We start from the raw sequence: 23,975 nt of genomic DNA, 5'->3' as shown, positions 1-23,975 counted from the left end.
GGTTGCCTGGTCTATCTGGCTGCGTATGCTACACGGTCCACACGTTATGTTTAGATAAGCAGCCATATGAGAGCTAAGGGGCATAGAGGTGGGTCTACTTGGAGGCCAATGGTATGTTGGTCAACTTGTCGAGAAATCTCATACCATATATGAAAGAACAAATTTTCTCCTGAACAGCATATTTATCAATTATAGAGCATATCATGACCAAATTTCAAGACTGCTGGTTAGTTTTTAATTTCCTATCCTTAAAAGGGACAAAATGGGATGGAGAGAGTTTACCCTAAATTAGTCAAGGAAATATAAAGAAACCCCCCAAACACAGTGTAATTTCTTTTGAAAATTAGTGAGTTCATGATACTTGTGTAAAGGGGCCTTATATATACTAACTGGCTCTCCTTATCTCTAGTGAGAATACTATTTTGCAATAAGAGAAACTCAAGTACTGAGAGAAAAACACCTTCAAGGTCATGTGATATTGAATGCATGATGCAAGATGCTAGGATGGCATTCCAATGATGGTGACATTTCCAGCCTCTGTGCAATGTATATCTGGTTTCTTCACGCCTCATCAGCCTGGGAGGTAAAATGGAGATACATTACTTAGAATTGCCAGATGAAACACAGGATACTTATGCTAAAAAAAAATGAGTTATTTACCTGAAATTCAAATTTAACTAAGCATTCTATATTTTTTATTTGCTAAATCTGCCAAACCCAGTAGCAGTAAATAACTATTTTCTAGTTCTCTTCTCACTAGTTTTTGTAAAAAATCTCTGTCTTTAAGATCTTCCATGGAAGGACCCCAAATATCTCCCATGCATGCACGAACATAGCTCTCTTAGCTACTAAGTGGTATCTTCAAATTTCCTCTCTTCTCTTTTGGCTTCTACTTCTTAGGCTATGTCTGCTGGCAAATTTTCTAATGCTTGGGAGACCATGAAGATACCTCTGTCCTGTCCCTCTGGCTGGATTATTTTTTCTGAAGCTGTTCAAGTTGCATGGTGCCAGTGCCATACTGGGGTTTTGGCCACTGGTTGCTTTGGATTTTAAGAACTCACTGCGATATATGACAGCAGTTTCAGCAAGAGCTTTGGTCTAAAAAATCCTGAGAGTTCTAGACTTGACTTCATCACCTTCTGGATGTGTGACCTTGAGCAACTTTCTTCATTTCAAAAGGCTTCAGTTGCTCGTCTATTAAATAGAATAACACCTATACCTACTTCAAATAATTATTCAAGGATTATTATTTGAGGATTAAATCACATAATGTATAAAAATTATCACATCTAGTACAAAGTTTATGTAAATACCTCGAAGAATTAAAGCCACCTAAAAGACCATAGATATAATACTGATTGAATAAATAATGATATATTCACAAGGCAGAGTACTACAAAGCTGTTAAAAAAATTGAGGAAGTTCTCTATGAATTAATATGGTATATACCTGTAAATTGGATATGTATTGGATATACATGTAAATTGGATACATGTTGAATATATTGGTAAATTTTTTTAAATCAAGGTACTAAAAGAACATGTATTTTATGCTACCATTTTGGGTGAGAAAAAAGGGGAAATGAGAATATATAGAAGGCAGGGCTTCTGGAATGGCAGAGAAAGGACATCTGAAAATTCATTCCTCTATAAAAGCAAAAGAACACTGGAAAAAAACTGTCAAAATCAATGTTTTCAGAACTCTGGAAACTAGCCAAAGTTTGCAACAATCTGTTTATTCAAGAAAAATGGCTAAATCTTGGTAAGAACAATAATATTTGTGGCATTTTAAGCTGCCCTGCTTCCCATCTCCCTCTCCCCAGCTCTGTAGTAGCCATAAAAATCAGCAGCTTCATAATGTAAACCAGCAGACAAACAGCCACTAGAGGGGACAGAATGGGCTTGGAGCTCCTCAAAATACCCCATTCTCAGAGACTTTTTTTTTTTTTTTTTTTTTTGAGGTACAGGGGCTAGGGCTTGGACTCAGGACGTCGTATGTGGAAAGCTGGCACTTAACAACTGAACCTCATCGGCTCCCCTGAGTTGGCTTTTTCATTTGTCTGCTTGGTGTTTGCTTTTTGTTGTTGTTGCTGTTAAGAGGCACTGGCAACCAAACCCAGGACCTCCCATATGGGAAGCAGGTGCTCAACTGCTCAAGCCACTTCCACTCCCCTCAGAGACTTCTCAGAGTTTGACCTTATGGAAGCTCCCAGGAGAGGCCCCATTCACATCACAGGGTTTGCATTGTTTGACCTGACTCAGGGACTGGTCAATCTGAAGAGCTCTATCCCCACAGCATACATTGACAATAATCTGTGGCAATTGTTTAACATTGCAGTTACCTGTGGAGGTGATACCAGTTGAGGCAAAAAGAGAAAAAAAAAAGGAGGCTAGCAAAAAAATGTAAAGGGAAGATCTGGGAAATGAAATGTCCATAGGCTTTGAAAAGTTCTAATATATTCCTGGAGAAAGTCAAGCACATGTGCAAGGTTGTACACATGCCCAGGAAAGACCTGAGAAGGCCCTAAGTACTCATCTCTGGATGACCTTGAGCTCTACACTGATATCATACTGAATGGTGAAATACTGAAAGCTTCCCTTCTACACTGCACTCATCACATCTATTCACTCTGGTCCTGGAGATTCTAGTCAGGTCAATTAGGCAACAACAACAACAAAATAATAAGTTACCCAGATGGAAAAGAAAGCATGTCAGAGAAGACCATATATTGTATGATTCCATTTATGTGAAATGTCCAGAATAGGTAAAGCCATCATGGCAGGTTTATTAGTGATTTCCAAGGGCAGGGCCTAAGGGGCAATGAGGAATGACTGCAAATGAGTATGGGTTTCTTTTGGGAGTAATGAAATGTTTTAAATTAGTTGGTGGTAAGGGTTATGGACTGAAGCATGTCCCCCACAAAGACAAGTTCAAGTCCTGTGGATATAAACCCATTTGTAAATAGGATCTTTGGAGAGGTGAGGTCAAACTGAGTGAGGGTGGACCCTAATCTGATATGACTGGAGCTCTTATAAGAAGAGGAAATTTGGACAGTCAAGAGTAAGAGACAGAAGGAGACAGATTGCCATGTGACAGGGGCAAGACTGAGTTATGGGTTGCTGATAAGCCATTATCATAATGCTACAGACTTCAGAGAAGCATGATCCTGCTGACCCCTTGGCTTTAGACTTTCAGCCTCCCAAACTTTGAGACAATAAATTTCTGTTGTTTAAGCCTATCAGTTTGTGGCATTTGTTATAGCAGCCCACAACTCTGTGAATACACTAAAACTAACTGAACTGTATAATATTAAATGGTGAATTTTAGGGTATATTAATTATATCTCAATAGTTATATATATGTTATTAAAATATGAATATGTTTTTTTCTTTTGTAAAGAAAGATGCAAAAGGAGAAAACCAAAACTAATGAAACTGTAAACCATAGATGAGTAGGAATGAGATGAAAGATACAGAAAAGAGAATGATTCTTCTCTGAGTATAATTTTTAAATAATGCTTTGACTATTGAATCATACTAATGTTTTGTATATTCAAAATTAAAGTTAAATAACAAGTGTAGGAAAAATCTTAAAATTAAATACAATTTAAATTTTATTAAAATTAATAAATGAACCTAACTGCATCAATTTGATAAAAAAAAACATTCAGAAGAAAATAAGAATTAATTCAAATTACTTTTGAACATGCTACTCTGAAAATGAAGAGAGCAAAAAGAACTACATGAAATTGATGTCCTTGAGAACCAGGATCCTCACTGGGGGAAAAGGGTTGTATTAGGCTGAATTGTAAAATTGCTGATATTCAATAGTTTTCAACCCCTCCCCCAATTGGATATTTAAAATGCTTCAACCTAATATAACATGAATGGAAGGAAAGAAAGAATCCTGTGTTGTTGGATTGGAACTGGAGGTATCAGTATAACCTGATAATTTTTATATCATATTTGCTAACTCTATCCACTGGATGCACCTAGATGCAATTGCACTCTAGAAGCAAAGAGGACACTTAACTTTCGGTTTCTAAATGCCATTCCCCTTTAAATCACTTTAGTGAATTTAAATGTTTAGGGAAAGCACTGCTTCCAGATCTGGGGCAGGAAAGGTTCCAGGCTCACATGTAGCCTCTTACAGTGCCAGAAAGTAAGGGAAAAAATCACAGTCTCATTGAAGTATGTCAAAAGGGTATAGGATCCAACTTGAAAGGGTTTCCACTGGCCAAATGACAATTTGAGCATTAAAAAAGAGTGGTGGCTGTTATAGATTCTTATATAGAGAATTTAAAGAATAAAATAAAAGGATGATTTGGTGAAGACATGAAGGGGAAAGCTCTTCTTTACATAAGAATACTAGTTAATAAATGTAGAAGAAATGACAATTAGGAAATCACCATTTTGTTACCACAATTTTTGTAATAATTAATTTAGTCAAGGATTATCAATAAATGCTAGAGCCACTGAGTTAAAAATCTTTTGGGTGTGCAGAAAAGAGTTAGCATAGCAGTCCTGAGACTGCCATCCTTTGAAAGTTCTGTTTACAATGTTAGCCTTTGCCTGGTGTCTGAGAACTTTCATTGCAGGAAGGTTCCCAGAACTGATGGGAGTGACTCACTATACCTAAACTATAAAACTAGTATTTTTTTCTTTTTTGCCGAACACCTGTTTTCCTTCTGGGAGCCTGGAATTTTGGCACATGCTAGGCAGAGAGTGTCCACATGATGAACCCCCAGGAAAAACCTTGGGTACTCTCTCCAATGAACTTCCCTTGCAGACAACAAATCACGTGTGTTGCCAAAACTTATGCTGGGGGAATTAAGCATGTCCTCTATGATTCAATTGGAGAAGACTCTTGGAAGCTTGTGCCTGGTTTCCCCTGGACTTCCCCTCATATGCCTTTTCTTTTTGTTGACTACGCCTTATTTTGCTGAGTCTTCCTAGCAAATCATCAATAATGAGAGGGGGCTTGGGTTCTCCAACACATTGGAGAACAAGATATTTACATAATCTCAGAGCATCATCCTACAGTTTATTTACTAATTACAAAAGAAATTGGTATCTTAACATGTGAGAAATTTGGCATCTTATTCAAATAATTAAATCACCAACAATCGGACTGATTTACATAATATGCCTCATGGTAGGATGCAGTACTCTTGCCAAAAATGTTTAATTTGAATCCATAGTGAAGAAACAGACAAATCCAAATACAAGGAAATTCTACAGAAACAAATGCCCAAATCAAGAAAGACAAAGAAGGGCTGAGGAACTGTTCCATAAAAGAAACTAAAGAAAACAGGACAACTAAGCATAATATTTGTTCCTGGGAAGCTATGAAATACATTATTGGGATGATTGGAAATTTGAATGTGGAACATCTATAAAACAATAATATTGTACCAATTTTAAATTTCTTGACTGTGATAATTATATTATGGTTATATGCAAGAAGGGTTTTATTCTTAAGAGATACAAGCTGATGTATCCAGGAGTAAACTGTCCTGATGTCTGTAACTCATTCTTAAATAGCTCAGCATCTATCTATATCCAGCTATCTGTCTATATCCATCTATCTATCTAATCTATCATCTATCCTATCTATTCTATCTAGAGGAATCAACCATAGAAAAATTATAATAATTGGTGAGTCTGGATATAGGATGAATGTGTGCTAATTGTATTATTCCTGCAATTTTTTATAGGCTTGAAATGTTTTTTTAAATAAAAAGTATGAGTGTGTGGGATTAATCTCAAGAAGAAGCCTTCTTTACGCCTTTTGGTCTGAATTGTAGTCCAGACGTGTCATTATAAGGGTTTTCATTGATACTGCTTTCCATAAGACTCAAAGAGGTGTTGAAATTTGGGACCAATTTTAGTAGCATTGTTTTTCAGTGCCCTACCTCACTGTCTGTGACTCTAAATTATATATATTTTAGGCTGCTTTGTTCTATTCAATAGCTCACAGAACATCTGTATTTTTTTTTCATTTTTTCCTCTGATTTTCATCTTATATAAATTCTATTGCTGTTCACAGTTCACTGATCATACCTTCTGTAGTGTCTAATCATCTCCTAAGCCCAAGAAAATGTACATTTTTAATCTTATTGATAATACAAGTTTAATTTTTATGTCTAGAGGATTGATCTGGGTCTTTCTCATAGATTTCATTTCTTTCCTCATCATAAAGTCCTTTTATTTTTGAACCTATGGAGTAAAGTTTTAACAACTTTGTGTATTAATTCTATTATCTTTGTCACTTCTGGGTCTGTTTCTATTGCTTTTCCTCCTGTTATGGGTAATATTCTTATTTGCAGGAACATTTTTTGTCAGAAGCCATATATTGTGAACTTCATATTGACGGCTGCCAGATTTTTTTAATAGACCTTTAAAATTTGTTACTCTTTGTTCTGGAAATCAGTTAACTTATTTGAGACCAGTTTGAACTTTTCAAGGCTTCTTTATATTTGCTAGTACATTTCCAGGACAACTTTTTACTCTAGGAATCATTTGGCCCCATTTATACCCCTGTGTAGGACATCTTTCCTCTCGTGTTGGTGGGAAAACTATTCCAGGCCTTGTATGAACTCTGGCAGTGTTTCCACCAGCTCCCTTCCAGTGGTTCTTTCCTCCACCTCAGGAGTTTCCTCACACAAATAAATGCACAGATCAGTACTTAGTGGAACACTCAAGGGAAACCCTCAGCCTTTCTCTGAGCCTCTTTCTCTTCATGCAGCTCCCCCTCTTTGGTGCACTGCCCTGAAAATTCTAGTCTTCTGAACTCTGAACTCTGTCTCAACTCAGGGAGACCTCCCAGCACTGTTTGGATCCCCCTCCCTGGGTTGTGTCCTTGAAATTCTCTTCAGGCGGTGAGCTGACCAGTTGTAGAGCTCACCTCATTTGTTTCCCCTTTCTCAGGAATCATTCCCCTTGCTATCTGTTATTCGTTATCTAAAGCTGTTATTCTTATATTTCATCCAGTTTTCTATTTGTTTAAAGTAAGAGAATAAATTTGGCTCCTATTACTCCATTATGGCTCAGAGTGATAGTCTTTAATGGTATTATTATTATTTTAAAATATAATTTGTCTTATTTTTTATTTTTCAGGCGGTCCTGGGAATCGAACCCAGTACTTCGTACATGGGAAACAGCTGCACAACCTCTGAGCTACATCTGCTCCCCCAATTTTTCTTTTAATTGAGAAAATGCTTATTTAAGAAAATGTGTACATTACTTAAGCATAAGGAAGCGAAACCAAAATATTCACTGACCATTAGCCAAACATGAAATTTTGGTATATTTCTTTTAGGTATGGTGTTTCCTATGATTAGCTTGCTTTTTTAAACAAACATATTTAAAATACAATTTCAATACTTCCTTATTTAACATTGTTTCATAATCATTTTCCTATGTTCTTAGCAGCACTTATAACACTTGGACAATATCCTAACATGTAGACATGTACCATTGATTATACAACCCTTCACTTGGCAGGTGGATAGTTAGGTGGGTCCCAATTTTTGCTATTAATAAATAACAATGCAATGGATATCTTTACACAGGTATTTTTGTTGAAATTTTGAACAATTTACTCGGCAATGTTGGAATTATTGGGGTCAAAGGATATAAGTATTTTGAGGTACTCAATTGTTTTTCCCAAGTTGTATCAATTAAAATATTTTATTCACCACTTCATGTACATTTATAAAGTGCTTAATCTGTGCCATTCATGTACCAGGTCTGGTGATGTAAAATGAACAAGGCCCTGACCTTGAGTTCAAGGTGCTTATGACCTAGTTGGGGAGATGAGTGCCACAAAACATTGCGACATTCTGTAGATATGTCAACAGGATGCAGTGGGTTTCATAGGTAGAGAAATTTGTCTACTTTGTTACCTACCCCAGAGTCTGACACAAAGTAGGCATTTAATAAATGATTGTTGGAAGGAAGGAGGCAAGGAAGGAAGGACTAAAGAGGGATTGTTCACTTCTATTAGTGACTGGTTCAGAAAAGTTTTCTTAGAGGAGCCTGTGATTTGTAATAAGCATATAATTTTTCATTCATACGTTCACTGAACGAATAGTTTTTGGCAGTGCTCCAGGGAGTGTGCTAAGTGCAATGGACATCATCACTATTGTTTCTATGGAATTTGCTGACTGGCAAGGAAGATAGATAATAAACAAGGAATTAAAACAGTGGAGGAAGTGGAGGGTAGCATAAGAGTATATCGTACGAGTGAGACTCTTAGTCTCGGGGTCAGTGGAGGCTTCTCACAGGAAGTAACAATGAGGCATGACTTGAAAGATAAGTGAAAGTTAGTTAGGAAAAGGGGGAAAATAGAAAACTGTTCCAGACAGAGACAGTCATTATCATTCATCTGTGTGGAAATAACTGCTTTCTACTGTTTGAGGCAGCTTCAAACAGTTTGTTTAGATGCTTTCACACGCACCTCTTCCCCTTCCCCAGGATTCTGGTTTATACTCTTCTTTGCTTTCTAAACCCTTTCTTTTATGAACAGTACAAAAGTGAACTTCACCCTAGATCCTATCCGTATTCAAATTTAACGGCGTCCAAATCCAAAGAGTTTTGTTGTGTTGCTCTTAAAACCATCCCCTTTGATAAACAATGCTGTGTCCTTTTCACAGTTTGAGGAAACTGAGCCATGATGCCCAGGTGGGACATGGAGGACCCGTTAGGCCCACCAGGCAGGTCCCTTCATCACGGTTATCCCGACTTCCCGATTAACCCAGGGTGCTCACGGAGAGGGCCAGGCAAAGACACATGGGATCAGGGGAAGGTTTCACTGCGCCTCTTGATGTACATGTTCGTGTGTGTATGTTTATATGTATATTTGTATATATATTATATATATTTAATTTTTTAACTGTATATTTCTGGTCTTAAGAGATGACCTGTGAACTGATGCTGCACTCAGTGGCATGGACCAATACCCAACACAACATTGTTGTTTCAAATAAAATCTTCCTTGAACTGCTGTTGAAAGGGAATGAAGTGTTTGGGGGAATGTATTTCCACATAACTGAAGTGTACCCTTGTAAGCGCAAATATTTTTAAAAATGTATTGGTAAGCACAAATCATTCTAAAATAAATAACACATTTTGTTTCACTTTCTTAAGCAGTGCTTCCAAGCACTTGATTACTCAGCCTATGAACACTGACTGCTTTCTATCATTTATTGGTCATTCTTAATTATCTACTATGTAGCTGGGCCTATGCTGGGAATTGGGGATAAAGAAAACAAACTCTTGGACATATAAAAATTTTTATCTTTAATAGAGAAAAAATACACCTGTACAACCAGGTTAAACGTGTCTGTTAAATAGGCTAAGTGTCACAGGAATTCGATGGAGAGACTGTTCTTCTTGAGTCCTGGAGGGCATCACAGACCGGGTGACGTTTGAATGGGCCTTGTCGGTGGTGGCTGGGGGCAGCGTGCTGCGGGCTGAGGTGTTTCGCACCTTGTGGGGGGGGAGCTCCCCAACCGCGGAACAGCAAGAGCACGGAGTGCACGTAGAGGATGTTGAGGGAGCAGGGGTGCAAGCAGTATGTTGGGAGGTGGCCGAAATGAGCCTGGAAGGACAACTGGGGGCGGATCAGAAAGGGTCTTGGGTGCCAGGCCAAAGAAGGGCATCTGAGATTTCTGACCAGGGGAGTGGCCTGATCCGCATTCATGTTTACACAGACCACTCAGATCTGCAGCCTGAAAAATGAGACATGAAATGGTTGGAAGAGAGAGGAAACAGAGAAGCCAGTTAGTTATCTGTTCATCTCCGCAGGAGGGACAGGCAGGGGCTGAATCAGGCTGGTGGAGAGAAGAGGAGGAGCTCAGTTGGAAGAAATGGCTAAGAAGTGGCTTCAGAAAAGTCAGTAGAATACGGGGTGGGTGAGAGCACAGGCCTTCGGGACAGACCCGAGTTACAACTACCGTCTTGCCCCTCCCTAGCTGACGGGCCCTGGGCAAACTACCTCACTTTGTGCTTCCATTTCTGTGCCCGTAAAACCCTGTTAGTCAAGCCTCATGGGGCGACTGGCAATAGCAACTGAGGGTGAACGTAAATCCTCTGGCACAGCATCAGCAATTTGCAATTCAGAGTTCTTTTTCTTGTACTAATTGACCCAAAGCATCACAATAACCATTTTAACAGATTTGGTGGTCCCCCCGGGCCTTCTCTCTTTATTAGCTGTACTTTTCTGCCACCATTTCATAGTTGTTTCATTAACAAATATGTACTGCATGCCAGGCAATGCCGTCCTGCTTGCCCTGAGCCAGCTCCGCCTTGTACCTGTCCGACTGCTTCTGCTCTGCTTGGGCTTGGAGATCAGAGCGCCAAGTGTGGGCTTAGTATGCAGGAAGTGAGCGTGGCCCACCCCGAGGGAGGTCCCCAGGCCTGCGCCATCACCGAGAGTCTGAGGCATTGTGCCCGCCCTTTACACTGAGCACTTGCCCTCAGACTGCAGGGTTCTCATGTCTTCCAAATGGCCAAAGTCACAGGAGAACCCTTGTGGGTTCAGGATAGTGGGGCTAGGTCTGGGGGCACCCCTGAGCATGGCAGAGGACTCTGTTTTTCACAGCATCATTACCCTAAGAAAAAGAAGGTCCTGCCAGCAGAGGGGGTTGGGAATGAGATTGTGACCAAGGAGCTGTGGAATCCACTCCAGGAGATTCTTGGGGCAGGCGACATTCTTTCTCCCAGGCTGGGCTCATCCTAATGTAGGGAGATCTTCTACAGGACGGAGATGGCCCACTAAGCCACCCTCCCCCACAGACCCTGGGATTCCATGACGTCTTCTGCCTTTGTAGGGAGAGAGTAGCCCAAGGCCCCACACCATACGACATCTCCTGAAGGCGCGTCTCCTGAAGGCGCGAGAAGCCCGGGAGATGTTGCTGGCCAAGTCCTTGCTGGGAGAGTGGTGCTCTTGATAGAGAACATCTGCCCCAGGAGGCACCGTTGGGAAAGAATGAAGGATGTCCTGGGAGCCCGACTGGCTCACACTGCAGAAGCCAGGAGGTGTTTGGTAAAGTAGCTGGGATGGCTGTGGCGTGTAAACACGGCGCGCGTCTGCCTCTCAGGGGTGACCGTGTCTGCTGAGGCGAACCAACAGGCCCCCTTTCTCCTCAGTCGACTACAAGATGGGAAAAGGATCTTTGTAATATATGTGTGCTTATTTGTGTGATTTATGGGTAAACAGATGTATGTCTTTTGCCCTGAGGGATGAAGGAGTACCCATGGGTAGCATCTTTTTCTTCTACAGGTGCTCTTTGTACAAAATTCACTATTTGCATAGCTGCCTCCTATCAAATGTGCTAATGTCCCGAAATCAGTTTATCTATGGAATGGTTTCCCAAAGATGTTGTATTAGTCAGCCAAAGGTTTGCTGATACAAAATACCAGAAATCTGTTGGCTTTTATAAAGGGTATTTATTTGGGATAGAAACTTACAGTTACCGGGCCATAAAGCATAAGTTACTTCCCTCACCAAAGTCTTTTGCTACCTGTTGGAGTAAGATGGCTGCTGATGTCTGCCAGGGGTTCAGGCTTCCTGGGTTCCTCCCTTCCCAGGACTTGTTTCTCTCTGGGCTGAGTGTTCCTCTCTTCCTGGGGCTCATTTCTCTCTGGGTAAGTTTCTGTGCTCACTCCATAAGGTCAGCTGTAGACTATCAGGCAAACAGCTCTGTCTCTCTCCCCAGGGCTTCTGCCATGTGCAAGGAGCCATCTCTATTCCTCGTGTTCATTTCCTGTGTGTTCACTTCCTGTGCTCCAGCTCCAAACTCCAACATCAAAACTCCAACTCTGTCCTTTGCCATGTCTTTTATCTGTAAGTCCCCACCTACCAAGGGGTAGGGACTCAGTGTCCTACTGATGTGGCCCAGTCAAAGCCCTAATCATAATTTAATCATGACTAGGTACAGACGAGTTTACAAACATAATCCAATATCTATTTTTGGAATTCATAACTGTATCAAATTCATAACTGATGCTGATAACAACAGAGAAGCAAATAGCTCTCTTTTGTCTATCTGTATTTCTATGGAGATGGAGAAGTTCAGTAATAGACTTCCAGTCTCTAAAAAGAAAAAGGAGGACACAAAGGAGGAAACACTATATGCCAATCAATCTGACTGACAAACTTGACAGAAACTTCTAAATTAGGAAACGAGAAGTCAGAGGACAAGAGCTAAAACTCTAAGTGGAACAGGTCATGATTTTGACGAAGATCTTAAATGGCCATTTATCAGAAATTCTGTCCTAACCTCATCAGTTTGGAAGATTCAAGGCTGTTAGGGTGGAGCAGCTGGAAAGGAGAATAGAGGAACAATATAAAGAAGCAGCTGGAAAAGGTCCTTCTTACCTCCCTGGACCTCCTGAGATAAGAGATGGAAACAATCTCCAGGTGAAGTGGCATATCTCCCTTAAGCTTCTTTGGACATTCTGTTTTGATCCAGATCCAGGTCAATAGGTGGAGAAAGAATCTTTGAAAGGTTGACTACAAGGTAGGGAGGACTACTTGGGATATTGAAAAATATACATGGCTGCCTATATGTGCCCAGCCCAGTGTGTGTGTTCATGTGTTCCCTCTCGCTGTCTCACGACAAATATACTACACCAAATCTTTCAAGAATTGGTTCAAATGAAATCCTTCCTTCCCCTTGGAGGACTTTTCAGATTCCTTTCCCTGGCGCCCATACCAGGTAGAATACATCTTTGTGTGCCACCTTATCCCATATATTCAAACAACTTTTACCCCACCTATACCCCTGATTCCCTGTGTCAGTGTGGCCAGAGATTGTGTCCTAGTTGTTTTTGTGACCAAGAATCTAATACTGGCCCTGAAACATCATAAAGAATGCAAATTAGATAAGTTAATTTATGTCTACATGCAACATTTTCACTCTATTTATGCATCATGGAAAATTATATCATATGCTAGAGACAAAAGGATACATAAAATTTGTGTGAGTTATGTGTGTGGATATTTCTTATCAAATGCTTAAAAATTTTAGATACAGTCAAAGACATATACTTTAAATTTGTGTTTCTCAAGCCTGACTACATAGACCTCCAACTTTGCACTGGTCTTGTGGTTTTCAAATGTGTCAACAAATTCTCTGATACTCTTCCATTAGAGTGGTGGAGGACAATCCCCTCCCCTTGAGAGTGGGCTGGACTTAGTCATTTGCTTCTTAAGAACAGAATAAAGTAGAAGCAATGGTGTACTACTTCCAGAACTAGGTCAGAAAAGGCAATTTTATTCCTTGCTCACTATCTCTTGGATTGCTTGCTCTGGGAAATGTCAGCTGCCATGACGTAAGGACACTCCAGCAGTTTTATTGGAGAGGTTCCTCTCATAGAGAACCAAAGCCCCCCAACAACAAGTATATGGATGAGCCATCTTGGAAGCAGATCCTCCAGCCCTGGTCAAGTTTTCAGCTGAGGCAGCCTCCGCTGACATTCTGACTGCATGAAAACTCTAAACCAGAACCTTCCAATTAAGCTGCACTTGTATTCCTGATCTACAGAAATAGTAACATAATGAGCACCTGTTTTTTAGGCTACTATCTAATGCAGTTGGCATGATACCTATTTCTACCTTTCAAACCCAAAATAGAACTATATGACTGCAGAACAAGTAAGTGACCTTGGAGCATGTGCTCAAGGCACATACTTCACTACAGTACTGCTGCCAAAACATTCTGGATTCCTTTCTGACCAAAGAGCTTCTTTCTTCAGGACCTCCCCAAGATCCACACTGAAAATCATAGGTATAACCTAGTCATCAGAGTGTAGTTGATCAGTCCAAGGGAATACACACAGAATTTCAAGGAAGTTTTCAATGTTAGACTTTGTAGAGTTGTGAGTGAAGGGGGAAAGTTGGAAATAGTCTGTCTCACTCATTATTCCTCTTTCATGTTATGCATGTGTGGGGACTTCACGTGACTGCTCCTTGGCTGATACAAAGTGTTCTATGTAGATTCCTTTCCCTTCCCCACATTATCCTCTTTTCTCTCTCCCCCACAACTGTCCCAGTCAGTCCTCTCATTCCCAAGTCTTTGTCTCCCTTTTATTCCTGGTCTGTGCCACTTTCTCTTATTGTCTTAGAAAACTTCACGCTTTCAATTTAGGATGTAAGTCTCAGCTACTTTTCTCCCACCCCATTTTAGGGTATAAAGACTTATAAGCCCTAGGGGTAAAAGAAGTCAGAAAGGACACAAGTCATTTTATTTTATTTTCTTCCTTTATTTTTAAAGAAGCTTTAGATTATATAAACGCTATGTCAAAAATATAGGGGATTACCTTATACCCCTTCCCCCTCCCACACTTTCCCCCATACAAATCATTTTAAATCCAGGAAGAAGGCTGTTGCCAGGTTTCTGATTCTCTTTTTACATTTCCACCCAAAGTAGTCAGATATCTTGTGTGGATAGCTTTTAGAACTTACTATATTTTTTAAAAATTTGTCTCTTCTCCTTCCTGAATTTAAATTCTACCACCCAACTATTTTCTACAGATCCAGCCATTGGAGAGGCCACGCCCATCCTGAGCTCAATCCTTCCAAATTCCTGTTTTGTTTCCTTCGATGTAGAAAGAAGAGGGAACAGCAATTCAGCTTCACTTCACTTTACTCTCTGTGTTTGGTATCTTTTTCTTATCCTGTGTTCTATAGTTAGGTTTTGTTAACTCTTCCAGACTTGCCTTGGTGTGCCCATACACATCTCCAAGGTGGTCAATTAGCAATTACTCTCCCCCATCTCCTGAAAGGGAGTTTTAATTATCAAAAGAGGCATCAGACTGAGGACAGGACAGGAACTCTGCATGGAGCTGCTGCAAATGAGAGGGTAAGTTTAAGGGACTCAGTGTGAGTCCTGATAGAGACCCCAGAAAGCCACAGCCCTCAAGTTTGTAACCTAGAATCTGAAGGCTTGCCATGTCCTGAAAATGCCCCATTTTGCTCATTCTACCCAGGAATGTAAACTCCACACTATTGGAGCGTAGAGTTTTAAAATTCTTAAAATTCCAAGCTTCTGCTTGAAAATGGAACTGTTCAAAGGCCCCAAAAGCAGAAAAGTCACAGAGTGGGTCTGAGAGAGCTTCCTGCTGGGAGAGCCTCCAAGTAGAGCTCCAGCCACTGCTGAAGCAATACCTAACTTCTGGTTTGGGCTGCTCTTAAAGTCCCCTTGGCTCTCTGGGACTTGTCTTGGTCTCAGTCTCCTGCCTTGAATCTTGAGCCCAGGTCTTGGATCCTTTGTCTTCTCTAGACCTCTAGCCTCCCACACTATAGCCTGGTTTCCCTGAACTTCCACAGACAGGGGCCCTACCCCCTGTTTGAACTCAGCAAACTCTACTGAACCCATCTCAGCAGGCCCACCACCCACTTCCCACTTGAAGAAGGGGCTCTGAACTCCTGTAAGACACACCTCACAGGGATATTGTGAAGCTAAAATGAGTTAACAGGAGGTTCTTAGTGTGTTAGAAATAGCATTTGCTGAGACAGAAAAAAAGTAACTGGCCACCAACCTTCAAAAAATAGAACCCTGGGCTCTCTTGGTTCATTACTGCTAAACCGGTGGCATAGACTTAAAGTCCACCTCCAGGCTTGGAGTGCAGGAAACTGAAGGTCCCGGAAAGCCCAGCTCTAATGCACCACCACAGATCTGTGTCTATAGCTCACCAGTAGTCATTAAAAATGTTTCTGCTTATTCAGCAAGGCGCATTTACTGAGGCTTATGAGAACCCATAAAACACTGCACTCTATTCAAAGTCTCCTTCAGATAAACCATCTACAGCTTTGAAGTATCCACTTGCCAAGGAATTTTCATTACCTTTATCCCCTTAGCAAAGCTCCTGTGTGTGTTTGTATATGCGTATGTGCCCTATTTTTTTTAGGGTCTCAATAGATCTAAAGATCAACACACACTACAGAGGTGGACAGAAAACATGTTCATTGTTGAATTGATCAATACAGGACATGCAGACATCACTTTTGTAGTTTCATCATTTGCCGAGAACATGGTATGGTGGAAAGGGCACTTGGCTGGGATTTAGGAGCTCTGGCTTCTAATGGTTGCTCTGCCACCAACCTGGTTCTGTGACTTTGGGCACGTCACCTGCCTTTTATATGTTAGATTCCGCACATATAAAATGAAGGGGTTAAATAGATGGGCCCTAAGTGTCCTTTCAGTTCTAATTTACTCAGGTTTCAGCTGAAGGTTCAATCAAATGCAAGGCTTCCCTAACTCTCATCAGCACCTGTGAAGTGCATTTTGGAGATGATGAAGCATTAAGGGAGAATTTAACAGTAGAATGACACCAGGCTTCTTTTTTCAGTAAATGTGATCCATGAACATTAAGTGGTATTGTTTATTTTCTTTTTGGAGGGTGTGTGTGTGTGCACACGCATGTGTTCCTGAGCTAATGTTCATGAACTTGAACTCAGAGGATTTTTTCTTTAGAAATGACAGTGTCTTAGTGGTTTCCCAACTTTATAAGCAGCAGAATCCTTTCTAAAATGAAATTGCCTGCAGACCCAACACATACAAAAGAGCTTTGGCTGTGAGAACCCACAGCCCATCTGTTTCTCTGCCCTCTTCATCTTTTCACCTGCCTCCCACAAAACCTACAGAGCTTCTTGCACCCAGGTGACTATTTTACAGCAGGGGTTCTTAGCAAGGGGTCTATGAGCTTGAATTGAAATTCAAAAAACATTATTCCCATGGGGACATGTTGGTGCAAGTGTGATATGTTTATTAAATAATACATAGTATAGTGTGGACTTAGTAAAGGGTCTGTGGTTTTCACCTAACTGGCAAAGGAGTCCATGGAACAAAAAACTTAAGAACCCCTGATTTTACAGAGATGTGAACAGGTTCAGAGAGGCAGTGACTTGCACAGGATCATACACCCAACAGGTGGAAGAGCTAGAACTTTTCAATGCCTGCCCCAGGATCTTTTGAACACAGCATGCTATAAATTTTTTAACTGTCATTATCATAGACTCTCTGAGGACAGTGGGTGCTTATTCAAAGTTAATAAATGTGGCCTTACTCCTAAAATGCTTTTTAAACTGATCTGTTGAAAAGAAGTCTTGTTTGAAAGTTCATTTCATGTATAACTAAGGAAAAAAAAATGGTTCGGCAAGAGGCAAAATGAAATCTCTTCCCTCTCCCGTTTGGGAATATGTCCTTGGCAGCACATTGGCAGCGTAGGCTCACAAAATATGCAAGGAAGTATTAGGGTTAGAGAAGGCCCCGGTGCACTGAACATTTCTGGGAAAATCTGCAGTGCTAATCATGATTGTATAGCTCCAGGGTCCAACTCAAGATTGCAAAATATTTCCCCTTTTGGACTTCAACTCAACAATAATTCAACCATGTGACAAATCAGTAGGAAATGGACCTTGAGCAAAAGTGATAGGTATCTTTAGCTTGGTCAGAGTTGCCCAGGAGGCTTGGTGCAGACAAAGCCATCATATCTTATGGCCTTCCTCGCCCACGAAAGAAACATTTCCATTGTGCAACCCAAGCATATTTAATGCAAAATCGTGTTCCCACTTTTATGCAGTTTTCATAAGTTCCTAAGGATTTGTTCTGGTCACAAATAAACCTTCCCTGTCTACCTTATAGGCATGCTGAATTACAAACTATCTGAGCTGGAATTGACCTCAGAGATCAGCAAATCCAATCCTGGCATTTCATACCGAAGGAGTTGGGGGTAGTGGGAGGGGAGGTGACTCATCCAAGGTCATGCAGCAAGTGAAAAATAGAGCAGGGGCATGAATTGAGCTGGTGTCCTTACGTATCAACGTCCTTTCCACTTCTCTGTGGTACTTTTAAAGCAGCCACAACACAATGAGATACGGTGTTTTCTATATGGTTCACGGGCATGGTATTTGTGGTCAGATTATTTGAGTGCCTCCAGAGTACTATGGAACCCCCTCAATAGCCTTCCAGTCTGGAGGGAAAGGAAGATAATGAACAAATAATACTAAGTAATTAAGTACATCATTGTAAGAGAGCAAACTTCTAAGGAGAAGAATCTGCTGCTATAGGAACATTATTTTACTGATATGAGCTGTTTATATTCAAGATCCAGTCTGATTGGTCAATACTGTGAAATAGTAGTTAAATATGTTGATTTTTACCCTGGTTATTTACCAAAGATTGCTTATATAATGTGTGGATTATTTAAGTGATTTGACTTAACTCCTCTTTGTTTCCTTTACCTGATGGCCTCTCGGCTTTCCCAGGAAAATAGGTACTGCAGAAGAACTAAAATTCCTATAAACCATCTTATTCTTTTACATAACTGCTTTGACAAAGAAAGCAGTGAAGTGGACATTTGAATCATCTGTAAGTTCCATGTATTTGTGCCTTCCTTAGGTATGGTGGTTTGAAGTTGGATGTAACCCCCAGAAAAACATGTTCTCAAACTGAGCCCATTCCTGTGGTTGTGAACCCATGGTTAAGTAGGGCCTTTTGATGAGGTTACTTCAGTTAAGGCATGGCCCAGGATGGGTCCTAATCCTACTACTGGAGTATTTTATAAGCAGAATGAAATTGAGGCACAAGGAGAGGAAGTCAGAGGGAGCAGCCAGAAGCTGACAATCAGCAAAACCTGGAAGAGAAGGGAGCCACCAGGAGATGCTGCCACGTGCCTTGCCATGTGACAAACCAAGGACCAAGGATTGTCAACAGCCAGCCCCTGAATGCTGGTCACTGGGTAGAAAGCATCACCTTGTTACCTCGAGTTGGACTTTTCCTAACCTCAAAACGGTGAGAGAATAAATTCCCCTTGTTTAACCCAATCCATTTCAAAGTATTTGTCTCAGCAGCCCAGGAAACTGAAATACCAGGGCAGAAAATGTTGGATAGTAGAACCTTGATATCACAGTTACATAGTTCTAAGTGTCTATTGAAATGAAAACAGTGGCTTCAAATATGAACAAAAACCTGTTCTTAATAGTAACACCTCCCCCTCTCTAGTCTTCTCTTTTTCCCCGATGACATTTTAGTATGATATTCTTATTTGTTAAAACTACTCCTGTAAATGCTTTTTATCTGCAGAATAGGAAATCCTATCATGAATCTTTCTGGAAAGTGAGCTATCATGTCCCAACTCCTTGTAATTCCAGGAATGCATAAAGAAGAAACAGTTAAAGGAAATTCCTACATACTGGGCTTCACATGGAAGAGTTCATCACAGTAAATTTTTCTAAATCAAGGAGGTTTGGCTTTATATCTGGATCAGCACCAGATCTCGTGTGTCTCTTCTCACGGTCCACCCAGGGAAGTTACTCTTTCTCTTTCTTCTCCATCCTGTTCTTCGGGTTTCCCTGAATCCCTTCCCTTCTTTCCCTTAGTCCCCAAGTTTACTCAAATTGTTCTCTTGTTCCCTGAAGACTCCCTCCTAGGCTTTCCTGGCTTTCCCTAAGCCCATCATCTTCATGGGTGGTCCCATTGCCTTTCTCTTCTCCTTGCCAGCCTTCTCCTCCCTGTCTCCCACCAGCCATACCCCACCCCAAATTATCAGAGCCATATAAAAGCTGGAAGTGTGCAGTAGAAGGGGGATAGAGCATAGATTCCTCTCCCAGCATTTCCTTCCTCTGGCCCAATAAACGTCTGAGGGAGAGAGTGCTGAGCTCGCCTGGCAAAGACCAAGTGTCCACAGCAAGCTGGCTTTGAGTCAGCATTCAGCTGTGATCAGTGCTTTCTCTCAGTTGAGAAATTGGGCCAAGTTTGGCCAACGTCCCATTCAAAGTCCAGTTCTGGAATAGAGGTCTATTCCTCCTCTCCATCCACTTTCCCCAGAGAGCCCAGGAGGCCAGAAGAGCTGTTCCCACAACAGCGCCCATCAGGGTTGTTTGGCATTATTTTTCCTCTCCAGGAAAAGAACTAGAGTTCCACTTTTTTTTTTAAGGTTTATTTAATGTAATTTTTTAAATCTCCCCTCCTTGTGGTTTTTGCATTTGCTGTCTGCTCTCTGTGTCCATTCATTGTGTGCTCTCCGTGTCTGTTTGTCCTCTCTTCTTGTCTTCTCTTTAGGAAGCACCGGGAACTGATCCTGGGACCTCCAATGCCAGAGAAGCACTCAACTGCTTGAGCCACCTCAGGTCCCTGGTTTGTTGTGTCTCTCATTTTCTCACCTCTTTGTCTATTTTTGTTGCGCCAGCTCTCTGTGCAGACCCGCACTCTGCACGGGCCAGCTCACCTTTACCAGAAGACCCCGGGAATAGAACCCAAGACCTCCTGTTTGGTAGGCGGGAGCCCAATCTCTTGAGCCACATCTGCTTCCTGAGTTCCACTTTTCTTTACAAAAATCCAATATAGATTTAGTATTAGAGAATAGCCTCTCTTTTACCACAGGAGAGTTTTAAGCAGAACATGCCTATGTTACAGTTAAAATATGATTTGAATTACAAATATTTCTAAGCTACTTTCAGAACTATATCCATTATGTAAACTAAGGCACTCTTAAACAAGCAAGTCATTGTCTGGCCTGCGAGAAGACAGAACCCACTTTGCCTGGTCACCTTGCTCTTGTCCTGACCTTCTACCTTTACTGTTTCCATCTCTTCCTGCTTCTTTTCCTGTTCTTCCCACATGTCTAAGTTGTTGCTACAAAATTTAACAAGAACACTGGAATGTAGCAAAGTAGGCATTTGATATATATTATGAAAATAACCTGACTTGAATTATACATCCAAATTATTATATTGTCCTCTAAAGCAGTCATTTTAAAAATTTATTGCAAAGATGCTGCTATTACTTAAAACCCCATCTTGGGATTTATCTCTGAATTACTTTAGAATTACATCCAGATCCAATTGGTGAGTCAGAGAAAAAATTATCTAGTCATAGAGAGGGCTTAAAAATCATCTGTTACACCCCCCTCGTTTTATAAATGAAGAAACGGAGTCCCCAGAGAGTTTGTGCATTTTGTTTTTTTTTTTCTCCTACATCAAGAAGTTGTTACTTCATTGTTTTGTTGCATGAACCAGAAACTGACAGCAATGTTCATCCATTAGTAGACTCAGATGTCTTTATTCAGCCTGCAGACATAATCACATAATCACCACCATTTATTAAACATGTACTATGTGCCAACACCTGTGCCAGTCACTCATCACAACAACAACAAAAAACATACACCAGAGATAGTAGAATTCCCCATTTAAGGAGGAGAAGCATGAAGCTTGGAAATTAAAAGTGACTTGATGAAAACCACACAGTTAAGAGATGGCCGGGATGGAACTTGGGCCCAGGTCTCTCTGCTTCCCAAGCCTGTGTGCTTTTCACAACTTTATGGTGCACTAAACAAGCCAAGAAGCTGTTTGTTTTCAGAATGTTAGGAATTGTCACTGCTGTAAAAACTAAAAGAGCTTGCAACTGCAAACAAAGCATTTCCCATGAATCACTCATGTACACACACTTGCACACATAACCGGGTTTATAAGAGGTCACAGAATGCTACAGCTAGATGAGAAATTTAAGACTGTCCAGTCCAACGCTTAGTTTCTAAGTAAAGAAACAGATAGAGAGAGATTAAGAAACTTGCCCAAAGTCCATGCGTAGTAAGTGTGGAGTCAGCACTCAGGGTAACTCCTACTTCACGGTAGTGCCTTCTCCACCTGACAAATTGTCTGGTTCAAGACCATGCCCTTGCACTCCAGGGCTGAACTGTGGAGGTGTCAAGACTTCAGGACAACACTTCAACCCAGATACATCAGGTCCGTCTTAATAAATCATTCACATTCCGTGGGGAAAGTTTATATAAGACAACTCCCTTCAGTGTCACGCCCAAACATTGCTTCACTTCTAAAGCTGGTCATTTTTTACATCTAGATCTTCCCATTGATATACTTGGAGCAAAGAGGACTCCCTCTGAGTAACTATCATTCCAGAAAACTCTAACAAAAGACACTTAAAAAGAAAATCATGTGAAAGAAAACAGAAGGAGAAAAATTCCAAGAGTCCTGAAATCCCACCCATCCAGTCACCTTCTTTTATGGATCCGGGCACTGAGGGGGAGAGCAGAGTTTTGGCTTACCCAGGTTCAAGTCGGTAAGGGTCAGATCCAAAGCCTGATGACAACCCTCCTGACTCACAGTTCTCTGCTTTCTGCAACGCGATTACATTACCTCCCGTGCCTCATAGATCTGAGTATTACCTGACACAACCTGAATTCCTTCTGGCTGCTATTAAAAATAAAGTCTACCCTGTAATTGCCACCAGCATATCAGAGCTTCAGATAAGATTTTGCATTTTTTGGGTGGGGTGTGTGCACAGCAGGAGCCGGCCTAACATTATCATTATTTTCTGTATTATTTACTGTCACAACTCACATTGCACAAACTCACATTATTTAAGAAGAGTAGTTTGGTAGCTTGGAGAGAGATCAGATTTCACCTACCGAGATTTGCTATGGGATTTCTCTTCTGCAAGCGTGAAATAATAATTTGCTATTTGTCAAGCCTTGGCCCTGTGTTTAGCCTGAGCAAGCCACTGTGAGAAACAATAAAGATAATGGACCTTGGGTGCCTTCTAGGGGCACAGAGAGAATGGTTCCTGTTGTACAGTCTCCTCTTAAATGGACGGTCAACTCTGCGGGACTGACCATGCCTGCATCACCTGTGTACCCATCAACTAGCATAAGATATATGGTTCTCACAAAATATTCACTGAAAAAAATAAATGGATTAATTTGACCTATGAGATAAAACAGGTGGAATAGAAACATATGGCACTTCAAGTCTTTGCTGTGAATAATATATTGATAAGTGTTATTGGAGGTCAAAATAAATAAGTGGGCAAAAGGTTTATTGAAAGTGTAGGAACTAAACTGAGCCAAACAGATAGTTCAAATTTGATCAATATTAGAAGCTAAGGTGGCTGTATTCCAGGAAGAGAAAAATATTGGGAGCAAATGAAGATAAACTAACAAAGTGATAGGCAAAGCTTGGATGTCTCCATCTGGCTGTCCTAGATCGCTTCCTCAAAACCTTGTGCTCAAAGATGAATGCTTCCTATTTCCTCTGAAACTACTGTCTGCTCCAACTTGCAGTGTGATTGTCTAAGCCAGAAACATAGAGGTCATTTCTTTTTTTCCAGTCCAACTGGCCAGTCATTGAGGAGATGTTCCTGCCTTAGCAACATTTCTCAGTTCTACTTCCTACTTCCCATGTAGATGTCCATGGCCCTAATTCAAATAGGTATTGCCTTTCACATTGCCACAGTTCTCTAATTGATCTCTAGACGGGCCCTGCCCAAATCATCTCAATTTGTTTGTTGAGACATTTTCTCATTCCAAAAATATTATTAAAAATTATTATACCATAAGAGGTAGATATATGTAGAAAAATATACATACAGACACATATAAAGAAAGAAAGAAATAGATACATGTATGTGTATACATATACATATATATATATATGTATAAATGGGTATGGATAAGGACAGAATAAGGTAGGCTAGATAAAAATTTAGAACACAAATATGGGTGCTGTAAAGTCCTACATGGTGGGTAAAAGGAATCTGTGCCTTCATTTCTAATATCCTAGTGGCCAACAAATAGAAGAAAATACTCTGTTACCTGGTTTGCATTTTACATAGATTTTTTTAAAAATCATGCCCTCTGTTAAGGTAAAACAAAACATTTCTTAGCAATAAGATAAGAAGAATGTTTCTCTTGGGACCTCTTAAAGGAGATAGATATCCTTAGAGCAAATTTCATATAAAAATACTATATCTTAATGCAAGCTGAGGGCATAATACAAAACTATAATTAAAAATATAATCAGAAATTCAGACCAAGTCTGCACTCTCTGTGGTCCTCTTGACCCTAGGATGGGGTGGGGGTGGCGGGGTCTAGATTATTTGAAGGATTGTATGAGTGGCAAATTCTTCAGGAAATATTTTATATAATTTTGTACAATTCAGTCTGTTA

At 40.6% G+C, this 23,975-nt stretch overlaps 1 long non-coding RNA gene across 1 annotated transcript in view; it reads right to left on the bottom strand.

Moving 5' to 3' along the window:
* Window positions 1–312: 312 nt before the first annotated feature.
* The window catches only part of LOC131273669 (uncharacterized), a 50,153-nt gene continuing 26,490 nt past the window's right edge, over window positions 313–23,975 (bottom strand). The window contains exon 3 of the long non-coding RNA XR_009180946.2: window positions 313–576. This is a non-coding gene — a long non-coding RNA (uncharacterized lncRNA). The remainder of the gene's footprint in view (window positions 577–23,975) is intronic.

Source organism: Dasypus novemcinctus, chromosome 16 (assembly GCF_030445035.2).
Source record: "Dasypus novemcinctus isolate mDasNov1 chromosome 16, mDasNov1.1.hap2, whole genome shotgun sequence".
Lineage (NCBI taxonomy): Eukaryota > Metazoa > Chordata > Mammalia > Cingulata > Dasypodidae > Dasypus > Dasypus novemcinctus.
The sequence above is the reverse complement of the archived record's forward strand: the minus strand, read 5'-3'. Positions and strand labels throughout refer to the sequence as shown.